Source organism: Trachemys scripta, chromosome 17 (assembly GCF_013100865.1).
Source record: "Trachemys scripta elegans isolate TJP31775 chromosome 17, CAS_Tse_1.0, whole genome shotgun sequence".
Lineage (NCBI taxonomy): Eukaryota > Metazoa > Chordata > Testudines > Emydidae > Trachemys > Trachemys scripta.
In genome coordinates this window covers 3,830,550-3,841,730 of record NC_048314.1, presented here as the reverse complement: position 1 = coordinate 3,841,730, position 11,181 = coordinate 3,830,550, and the positions used below count along the sequence as shown (strand labels likewise).

General features: G+C 48.9%; 1 long non-coding RNA gene across 1 annotated transcript; it reads left to right on the top strand.

Moving 5' to 3' along the window:
- The first annotated feature begins 1,298 nt into the window (after positions 1 to 1,298).
- On the top strand, positions 1,299 to 10,967 carry LOC117867227. Its single transcript, XR_004643330.1, has 2 exons — positions 1,299 to 1,452; positions 9,779 to 10,967. It is a non-coding gene; the product is annotated as an uncharacterized LOC117867227 (long non-coding RNA).
- Positions 10,968 to 11,181: the final 214 nt, after the last annotated feature.

Below are 11,181 nucleotides of genomic sequence, written 5' to 3'. Positions count from 1 at the left end.
GGGAGACCCCTCCATTTTGTCTTCAGCTGGCTAAAGAAGGAGCCTCTCCACCCCCCCCCAGGATACTTGAAGGAGACTGAAACAAAGGACAGTAACTACAGGGGGTGTGAGTGATTGCTGGACCCAGGCTAAAAGGAGATTAGCCTGTAGAAGGGAGCATTCTGGAACTGGTGAGGAAAGTATCTGTATTCAGTTTGTTTAGGCATAGATCTGCGCATTTTGTTTTATTTTGCTTGTGACTTACTTTGTTCTGTCTGTTACTACTTTGAACCACTTAAATCCTACTGTCTGTATTTAATAAAATCACTTTTTATTTAGTAATTTACTCAGAGTATGTATTAATACCTGGGGGAGCAAACAACTGTGCATATCTCTCTATCAGTGTTATAGAGGGCGAACAATTTATGAGTTTGCCCTGCATAAGCTTTATGCAGGGCAAAACGGATTTATCTGGGTTTAGACCCCACTGGGAGTTGGGCATCTGAGTGCTAAAGACAAGCGCGCTACTGCGAGCTGTTTTCAGGTAAACTTGCAGCTTTGGGACAGGAGATTCAGACCCTGGATCTGTGTGTGGAGCCAAACAGGAGTGTCTGGCTCAGCAAGACAGGGTGCTGGAGTCCTGAGCTGGCAGGGAAAACAGGAGCAGGGGCAGTCTTTGCACATCGGGTGGCAGCTCCCAAGGGGGTTTCTGTGATCCAACCCGTCACAGACTCTTCCTCAACAAATTATGCTCATCTCTGTGTCTGACAATATTGTTCTTTATTATCGTTTCAACCAGTTTGTTCAGGACTGAAGTCAGGCTTACAGGCCTAGAATTGCCAGGATCACCTCTGGAGCCCTTCTAAACAAATTTACACTGATGTAATAGTGCTTTGCACTGGTTGAATGGTACTTTGCACTGGTGTAACGGAGCGTTAGGCTGGTGCAGCTATTGAAGTACAAATCCCGCTAAGCAAACAGCAGCACCAGCAAAGCCTCCAAGCGCGGACCAGCCTCAGCCACGCTGCCAACGGGACGCCCCAAATCGTGGCTGCCCCTAGGCCCGCCCTGCTCAGCCCGGCCACGCCCACAAGCGGCGCTACAGCGGCCACTGACGCGTGTTTATGCCGAAGTCCATTGAGACAAGGCGACCCAAAGTCCCACCCTCCTGAAGGCGTCATTCTTACCCAGTAAGGTAACGTGTTTGATGAGTGGCATGCACATGAACCAATCAGCGTGCAGAGCGTAGCCACAGCCGTTCCGGGATTCGGTACCCCTCTCTCATCCAATCATTCCAAGGCTACTGGAGGAGTGACAGGCTGGGCGCCCTATGAGCGGCGGGGCGGGGCGCGCAGGAGACGGCTGCGCTGCGCTGCGGGCGAGTAGGTCGGGGCCATGGCGGAGAGCGACTGGGACACGGTCACGGTGCTGCGCAAGAAGGGGCCGAGCGCGGCCCAGGCCAAGTCCAAGCAGGTCAGGGGGGGGCCCCGGAGCCCGGGCGGGTCCCGTCCCGTCCCTCGGCTCTGCCCGCCCCCTCCCCGGGCAGCCGCGGCGCCCCGCCCCGCCCCGCCGCGAGCCCCTCGCTGGCCGGGGACCGACCCCTGGGTTCGGAGCGGCCGGGCCGGGCCGGGCCGGGGGTGAGTCGCCGGCAGCCCGCGGGCGGGCGTGGCTAGGCCGGCAGCCCGCCCCTCTGAGCCCGGGCTCGGCGCTCCCCGGCCGCACCCGCCATGTGGTCTCTGCCCTGGGCCGTGGGTCACCGGCTGGTCCCCGGCGGCCGCAGCGTCTCCCCGCCGGCTCTGGGGCTGCTTCTAAACGGGCTCCGTGTGTTCGGGCTTCGGTCCCCGGCAGGAATCATTACTGGCCCGGGGCGAGCTCGTGTCAGCCCCAGTGGGACTTGCCCCGCTACGATCTAAGCGGGCCCGGGAAGATGAGTGGAAGGAGGGATCCCTCGTGTGCACCAGGATAATCCTCTTTGGGGTCCTTGCAGTGCTCACCGCCCAAACCCATTTCGGAAGCGGGCTGGCTATTTCCTGCTAGCGGGGGCTTTTGATCAGGGCATCACTGTACTGAATGGCATACTCTAATCCATGGCTCCCAACCAGGGGTCTGGGGCCCTCTGCGGGCTGCCAGCTGGTTTCTGGGGGGCTGCCACGCAGGGCGAGCATCAGACTCACGGGGGCCCGGGGCAGAAAGCTGAAGCCCCATCGCTTGGGGCTAAAGTCTGGGGCCCCGAGCCCGGCCACCTGGGCCTGAAGCTTGAGCAACTTCGCTTTGGAAAGCCCCCTGTGGTGTGTGGCCCTGGGCAATTACCCTGCTTGCTACGCCCTAACGCAGGCCCTGGCTTTCATATGCCGAAAACCAGTTATTGTGGCACAGGTGGGCCCTGGAGTTTTTGTAGCATGGGGGGGCTCAGAAAGAAAAAGGTTGAGAACCCCTGCTCTAATAAACAGTACTGAATGCAGAATCGTGTCAGTGCTCTGATGCAGCACAGTTGAAAAGAGTGTACAATAGAAAAGGGATTTTTGTCTAGCTTGGTTTGTTCCATTGCTGACATGTGGGGTAGGCTTTTTTCTAATAACTTGGTGTCTGTGCAGTAAGATTAATCTACCGAGATTATTGTACAGTGACAAATTGCTGCTGTTCTTTCTTGTGACAGCTTGGTGCTTTCCATGTTTTTTGCTGAAAAGACAGAATTGACACTTTGAGGCTTCATTCTTATCCAGGAAAAGCACTGACTTGGCAAGATATAATGTTGCACCTTGGATTGCTACTTCTAGTAGGAATAAGGAGGACAGCTGGAAATACAGAATTGCAGATAATGTAGTTAATCTTTTAATATATGACCCTGCTAACCAGGCTGAGGGGGCATTTGGCATAGATTCTAAAAATTAATCTTAAATCTCTTAAACTCTTCCAGTGTTGCATTGGCTTGTTCTTGTGTGCGTTCGGACATTCAGTGGCTTTCAAAGGTCTTTATCTTTAACAGTTAACTTACTGTATATTAAAAAGAATATTTCAAAACTGCTGTGCATCAAAGAAGCTGGCTGATGCAACATAATTGGGAGGACTTTCAACAAGTATAAACTACTTGGAGTGTATGTTCTGCCCCAGCCCCATGGAAGGAGCCTTTGACACACATCCGATGCTGCAGTTCTCCTATTGTCTATTTCAATTTTAAGGATTTTTGTGGCTGGACAACAGTCCAGTCTTTCTTTGGGAAGAAGAAGCTGCAAACTGCCCAAGTGCATATTACTTATTTCACATGTGGGTTCATTGCCTGAAAACAAAGCCATGTAGCTATTTGATGCAACTACTGTTGGGTGGCAATAAAAACGAACACAGAATTCCTAACTGATAACAGTCTATTCGTGTACAATTGTGCAGAACACCTGTATGATAACCGTCTCTTAGCTTCGTAGCTAGTTTCGTAATCATCTGTCACCTTGATGCTTTTGCCCCTCGTGGTACAGCAACTGAATACCAAGTTCTGTGAGCTTTTCCTATCATCTGTTTGTTCCTAGGTAACTCTAAAAGTTCTAGGGTGAAACTGGAGCATGTAGTTTTGGTATCAGTGGAGATAAGTACTTATCTCCACTAACTTGTACTTAGTTTGAGTTTGTGTTGATAATACTAATGGTTAGTGCTGCATTTTGTTTATTGGCTACTTCAAAAATAACCATCTATATTCTAAATATCAGAGTGGTAGCCGTGTTAGTCCGTATCCACAAAAACAATGAGGAGTCCAGTGGCACCTTAAAGACTAACAGATTTAAGCATCTCCATGCATCTGAAGAAGTCGTGTTTTTACACACACACAAGCTTATGCCCAAATAAATCTGTTAGTCTTTAAGGTACCACTGGACTCCTCATCTATAGTCTAATTATTTTAGGAGAGCAGGTGGATAAGTAGCTAGGTATGGAAACAATCTCTTATCCAGCCCTGGGAAGTCATAAAAGAGCATTTCTGTATATGACTTTTAAAAAAAAAAAAAATTCTGGCAAGTTTATAGATAGTTACTCTTTAACTAGACAATATTTAAAAAGTGATGACCTCAACAAAACATCTGCGTGAATGAGATTAGATCATGTATAAGGTTAAGATTCTGTCACGGGTATTCAGATTACAGGCAATAAACAGAAATTCATGGAAGCCTGTGACCTGTCTCTGACTTTCACTAAAAATACCTTGGGGGGGCAAAAGGAGGAACAAACAGCGCTGCCAGGGCTTGCAGCTGCTCCAGCCCCACCGATGCTCCTGTGGCAGGGGCTGACTGCTGCTTCTCCAGCCCCAGGATGGCTGACCACACCCTGGCTACTGCTCCAGAGGGTTGGGGACCTCTGCTCTGGTGCTGGGCTCCTGGGCAGGCTGCTGGCTAACTGTTTGGGGGCCCCAGAGCGGGCTACTGGCCCTGCCCCAGAAGAAGTCATGAAGGTCCTAGAAAGTCATGGAATCTGTGACTTATGTAACATAATTGTATACATAACCATGTGTCTTCAGATACATGCAGCTTCAGGGTCTGTCTGCAGTGCAATGTAAGGGTACGCCTTCACTTACCGGAGGGTCCGGCAGCAGGCAATCTATGTTCTGGGATTGATTTATCGCGTCTGGTTAAGACGCGATAAATCAATCCCAGATCGATCCCGGAAGTGCTCGCCGTCGACGCCGGTACTCCAGCTCGCCGAGAGGAGTACGCGGCATCGACGGGGGGAGCCTCCCTGCCGCGTCTGGACTGCGGTAAGTTCGGACTAAGGTACTTCGAATTCAGCTACGTTATTAACGTAGCTGAATTTGCGTATCTTAGTCCGAAGTGAGGGCTTAATGGGGACCAGGCCTAAGCCCAAGTTTAGTAGAACTCAAGTTAGCAGACCCTGGGTTTGTTAATTTAGGGCTTGAGCGTCTACGCTCACTTGTAACCCCAGGTTAGGATTGTTGAACCCTGGGTCTCAGCCTGGGGCGTCAGCATCTACACTGAATTATGCGGGCCCAAGTCCAGCCACCCATGTCCTAGACTTCCTAGTGCCTTCCCAAAATGTGGCCACTCTAGCCCTTTTGTTTGTGGTGCGGCATGGGAAAACTTGACCGTCCACCAAACCTGACTATTCACAGTGTCAGCAGAATGCATCCTCACTAGCAGGGCTTGCACAGAGCGCTGCACTACGGGTAGCTATCCCACAGTGCATGGAGCAGAGTGGAATTTTGGGTTGGGCTTACTATGCCTCATGGGACCAAAACATTTGCGCGAGTGGTTATAACATGGCGTTAGCCACCCATGATGTACTTACCTCCCTCCCTCCCTGAAATCAACGGCAAAGAAACCAAGCCTTTTTTTCGCGCCTTTTTTTTAAGCCTGCACGCAGATGCCATAGCACAGCAAGCATGGACCCTGATCAGCTGTACACTGTTGTTGTGAGCATTACAAACACCTCATGTCTTATCCTGCAGTATATACTCAGCTGAAGCAGGAGCTGCCGCACGGAACGATGTGATGCCACACAAGCAGCCCTGCTGGAAGCCATGGACCTGAACAATTTACAGATGCTGGTGGCAGTCGTGCATCATCTTGACACGGTGGAATGCTGCTTCTGGGCCCAAGAAACAAGCACTGACTGGTGGAACCACATAGTTATGCAGCTGTGGGATGTCGAGCAGTCGCTGCAGAACTTTCGAATGTGTAAGGCCACTTTCATGGAACTGTGTGAGGAGCTTTCCCCAGCCATAAAGCGCAGCAATAGTAAAAAGAGAGCTGCTCTGACAGTTGAGACATGAGTGGCGATAGCTCTCTGGAAGTTTCCAATGCCAGACTGCTACTGGTCAGTGGGGAATCAATTCGGAGTGGGTATATCTATTGTGAGGTCTGCTATGATCCAAGTTTCCAGGGCAATCAATAGACTTCTGCTATGTAGGGTAGTGACTTTGAGCAATGTGCAGGGCATAGTGGATGGTTTTGCCACTATGCGGTTCCTGAACTGCGGTGGGGCTATAGACAGAACGCATATCCCTATCTTGGCACCAGACCACCTTGCCAAAGAGTACTTCTCAATGGTATTGCAAGCGCTGGTAGATCACAGGGGCCGTTTCACCGACATCAATATGGGATGGTCGGGGAAAGGTGCATGACGCGCACATCTTTAGGAACTCTGGTCTATTCAGGAAGCTGCAAGCAGGGACTTTCTTTCCAGACTGCAAAACAACCATTGGTGATGTTGAAATGCCAGTCGTGATCCTGGGAGACCCAGCCTACCCCATGTTCCCATGGCTCATGAAGCTGTACACAGGCAGCCTAGACCACAGTTAAGGACCAGTTCAACCATAGGCTGAGCAAGTGCAGAATGGTGGTGGAATGAGCCTTTAGACGTTTAGAAGGCTGCTGGTGTTGTTTGCTTACTAAGTTAGACCTCAGTGAAAGCAATATCCCCATTGTTGTTGCTGCCAGCTGCGTGTGCCATAATATCTAAAACAGGGAGAAAAGTTTCTGGCGGGGTGGAGGGTCAAGGCAGATCACCTGGCAGCTGATTTTGAGCAGCTAGACTCCAGGACAATAAGAAGAGTACATGGAAGGGCTGTGCGTCTCCAGGAGGCTTTGCAAACTAGTTTCAGCAATGTGACCCACAGTAATGTGACACTTGTGTGGTGGTCCTTACCAAGCTGTCCCCTTCATTGCATTTTCTCCCCCTGTAAACTCCACCCCCACTAACCACAGTGTGCTGAATGAATGAAGAGCCTTCTCTCCGCAATCCGTTAAGTTTTATTATGGTCTCAAACACACAAAGCCAGCAAAGAAAAGTAAGATAACCTGGGCAAAGGGACTGATAACAATGCGGGGGAGGGAACAAGGACAGCTTGCTTACAGTTGCACAATAACCATCAAAGGTGTGGGAATGGGCGCCTTCTGGTCCTTGTACCCTCCCCTGGTATTGAATGTAAGGGATACCGGACTTTCCCCCGCATCCTAGGATGTTTGCGGTGCGGGGAGAATGTAGAACTGGGCGATGATGGCAGCGGGTTCAGCATTGGCTCCAGAGGGACTGTAGCATCCAGCTGCCTTTCTTGAACCTCAACTAGATACCTCAACATGTGTTTGCTCCTTCATAATCCACAGGATCTATTCCTTTGTGGCATGCTCTTGTTCCCTGCATGCTCTCCTTGTGCAGGCTATCACGCAGTGTAATCCTCCATGCTCTGAGCTCCGTCTTGTCACTTTCGGAGGCGTGCATGAATTAATTGAACATGTCCTCCCGAGTCGTCTTTTTCTGCCTTCTAATCTGGGAAAGTCCCTGTCCTGGTGTGGAGGATGTGCCGATGGACAAGGTTTCAGCTGTAAAGAATACAAAGCACGAGGGTAGCATTGAGAGTAAATACACTGTTTCTGGTGCAAGGTTAATTCTTTTTATAAAAGAAATTCCCCTCAATGCACTTCCCTGCAAGCCACAACGTAATCACAACCACTGGCTATTGCAAGAGTTGGTTTGATGCTGCAGCCATGGTGAGTCACGAGGCATGGGCGAGAGGTCTTGTCTTTACAAAAGCTACAGCACATCCTTGGGATCACAGGTTGGAACTTGAGAAAAGCCCTCTTTCCCCTAGCAACCTGGATGGTGCTTGAGGACAGGCACCAGTGTCAAGCCCTGCAAATAGTTTGATTGTTACAAAAGCAGCACTGAGTTGGGGGAGGGGGGAGGGAGACGAATGGGAGACACCCCCACCCTTTTAAATGCTGGTCGCAATATGCGGTGATCCCTTCCAACCACAACCAGGACACGCTTGGGAAAGCGTGGTTCTGTGACCCAGAATTCACCAAACTGGGTGGATTACTTGTCAAATTGCTTGTGGTTTAAGGGCTAGCATTTAAAACTCCCCCTGTTTCCCCTACGTGACCACATACGATATCACTCTCCTGAGGGTAACGGAGGCAGAAAGGGAGCAGATGCTGCAGGCGTCTGGGTACAGACCTGGTCCTTATGTTGCAATGCTGTGTGCTGCAATGATGCCAGCAGAGTAAATACTGGAGTGGCGCGGGAAAGTCTCCTACCGTGGTGGATGAAATACGGCAGCTCTTCCCAGAAACCTTCTGCAAAGGATTGAAGAGTCCCTCCATGAAGGATTCCAGGGACATCCCCGTGCACATAAACAGTCTTTTTTTTGGAGAGCACCCTCTGTGTAGCTGGAGTGGTCACAGATACCCATGACACCTACTTCTTTGTTCAGATTCAACATTAAAAATAATAGCAGGTAACCCCTACAGTTTGACTGGAAATGTGGACTCACCAGAGGTGCCTTCCCCAGCATCATGCTCTGCCGGAAGTTGGTCCTGTGAGGGAATGGGCTCCAGAGTTTAAAAACGGTTCTTGGCTGTCGGGGAGAACGGATCCTCTGCTTGCCTTCCTTGCATTCTCCTCCTTTTCCTCATCAACAGTGTCCTCGTTGTTGTCCGAGGTCGTCCGGGGCTCCTGGGAGGTATCCACAGAGCATTGTGGGGTAGTGGTGGGGTCGCCACCAAGAATCCCATGCAGCTCCTCGTAGAAGCGGCATGTCTGTGGCTCAGAACCAGAGCGACTGTTCGCCTCCCTTATCTTCTGGTACGCTTGCTGAAGCGCCTTTATTTTCATGTGGCACTTCTGCGTGTCCCTGGTGTAGCACTTTCCCACATGCCCTGCGTGATTTTTGGCAAAGATGTCAGCATTTCTTCTGCTGGATCGGAGCTCTGCCTGCACGGACTCTTCTTCCCACACAGCAATCAGAGCCAGCACCTCCTGTGCTCCATGCTGGAACGCATTTGTAGCCTTGAGCATCCATGGTCAGCTGTGCTGACGAGCTCTCCATGCTGATTAAACAGGAAATGAAAATTCAAAAGTTTCCAGGGCTTTAACGGGGGCGACTGTTTCCTGTGTACCTGGCTGATGTGCAGTGGAGTTGAAAGTGCTCTCCAGAGCGGTCAAAGCAGAGCACTGTGGGACACCTCCTGGAGGCCAATTCATTCAAGTTACACAATGCACTGTCTACACTATCCCCATGTCGACCCTTTGATGTCAAATCAAGCACTATGCTTCTCATGGAGGTGGAGTACAGAAGTCGACTTTACAGGTCCCTTAGGTCGGAGGAAGGGGACTCAGTAGTGTAGACACATATATTATTAAATTGACCTAACGCGGCTTATGTTGACCTAACTTTGTAGTGTAGACCAGGCTCAAGTTATCTGCAAAAAACTTAGTTATTAGGTGCCTAAGTAGCCCTTGAGTCATGGGTAAAGTCGCAGTCTTCTCCTGTCCTCCTCCTCCCCCCCCCCCATCTGAAATGGCACCCCTGCCCTGGGTTTGCACAATTTATGTGTAGATGGTGGATTAGGCTTGAGCATGAGTTTGCAGTCTAGACACACCTCGAGACATTATCCTAGCCCATTTTACATTGTTTTCTCAGTAATAGGGACTACAGAGCAATGTTTCTTTCTCAAACTGTGGGGAAAGAAGATTAAAATCCACATAACAATTTTTTTTCTCCAGGGCATCCAAAATGTCTCTCTTAATATGGAGAGTTCTTCCAATGTACTTCTCAGAACTAATACATCTCCTCTCCAACTGGCAAAGCAGGCTACTTCCTTCCCTCTCCTTTGGTAGCAGAATTATTGTGGGTTGCTTGGATACATGCTCAGGGAGGATGATTTTATTTTTTATTTATTTATTTTTGCTAGCAGCTTGGCTGTTTTGTGGATGATAAATCATTCTTTGTTAAAGTGTTTAAATAGAGATCTGTGCCTTATGTCAATGGAACTAATCTTGATAAAGTTAAATTTCTTATTTCTAGGCAATCTTAGCAGCGCAGAGAAGAGGAGAAGATGTAGAGACCTCCAAGAAATGTAGGTATTTCTGTCTGGGGGGTGGGTAGGGAAGGCCAGTTTCATGTTTTCCTTTAACTTCCTGGTAACCCCTGTCACGGCTTAAGGGTTAACTGCACACACACCCCAGTCTTCCTCAAGGATACCCACTTCAGATTTCTGGCTCCTAGCTGTTGCCTCTCTCAGGCAGGGATGCTTCTCTCTTCCCCCAGACAGGGGATTTAGGCTTTTTGCAGTACCTCTGTGTTTAACCTTTCTGCAGGGGTTACAACAGTGTGTACTAGTTACAAAGCAAATTGCATTGAATAGTAGGGTGAAAGCATTACAGAGGGAACATGTTAAACAAATAAAAGTTCCCATATGCATGGTAAAAGCTTACCAAAGGTCACTTTTCATCCTAGGCGGCCCTAATAAGCCAAAGTCTTTCCAACCCTTCTGCAAGGGTTCCCTCCCGTCTGCTCTATTAGGCAGAAGGTCGTGGCCATTTGTTGAATTAGAAAGAAGACTCCCCGTGTCAGTTTAATCTCAGGTTTTTTTATGCCAAAAACCTTTCATTGTCTGTCTGGTCTCTGGAAAACCCAATTTGAACCGTTATATGCCAACCTCCCCAGGGGGTGATACCTCTCTGGAGGTGTTTGCATCCTGAGTGATTCACCTTAATTCCACTGGCCACCACACTGATGATTGGTGGTGGGTGGGAGGCACTGGGAGGGAGGGGGAGTTGCTGATCAGCCAGACTATCTCCCCCCCCCCCCCCCCCCCCATGGATATTCCAGCCCTGGAGCACCCACAGAGTTGGCACCTGTGCTTTTACACTGCTCTGACTGTGTGAAGTGGACTCTTTCAGTGGATATAAACATCACTTGCTCCTAAATCAAGGCCCCTCTATGCTTATTGAATTATGTAAAAAGGACTTGGTCTAAATGAGAATCGGGTTCTGTATCTTTTTAAAAATAGACTTGCTTTTACATAAATTAATTCATTTATGTATTTTGCATTTACAAAACTATAAAAACAGATAAAGCCTTTTTTGGGAAATTACCAAAAATATAATTTGGGCTAAAATTCTTTAATCCAAAAATGCAGCCTGGAGCAAATATCTAAAAGATAAGATCCTAGTGGCTGATGTATATAAAATAGAACTGTTAGAGTCTTTAACCATAGCAAACACTGTTATGCAGTGGAGCTAAAATAATACATATTTCCATAAATTCACTTTCAAAATACAGGAAGTGAAATATATAAAAACAAAAACAACAAGGAGTCTGGTGGCACCTTAAAGACTAACAGATTTATTTGGGCATAAGCTTTCGTGAGTAAAAACCTCACTTCTTCGGATGCATAGAGTGAAAGTTACAGATGCAGGCATTAT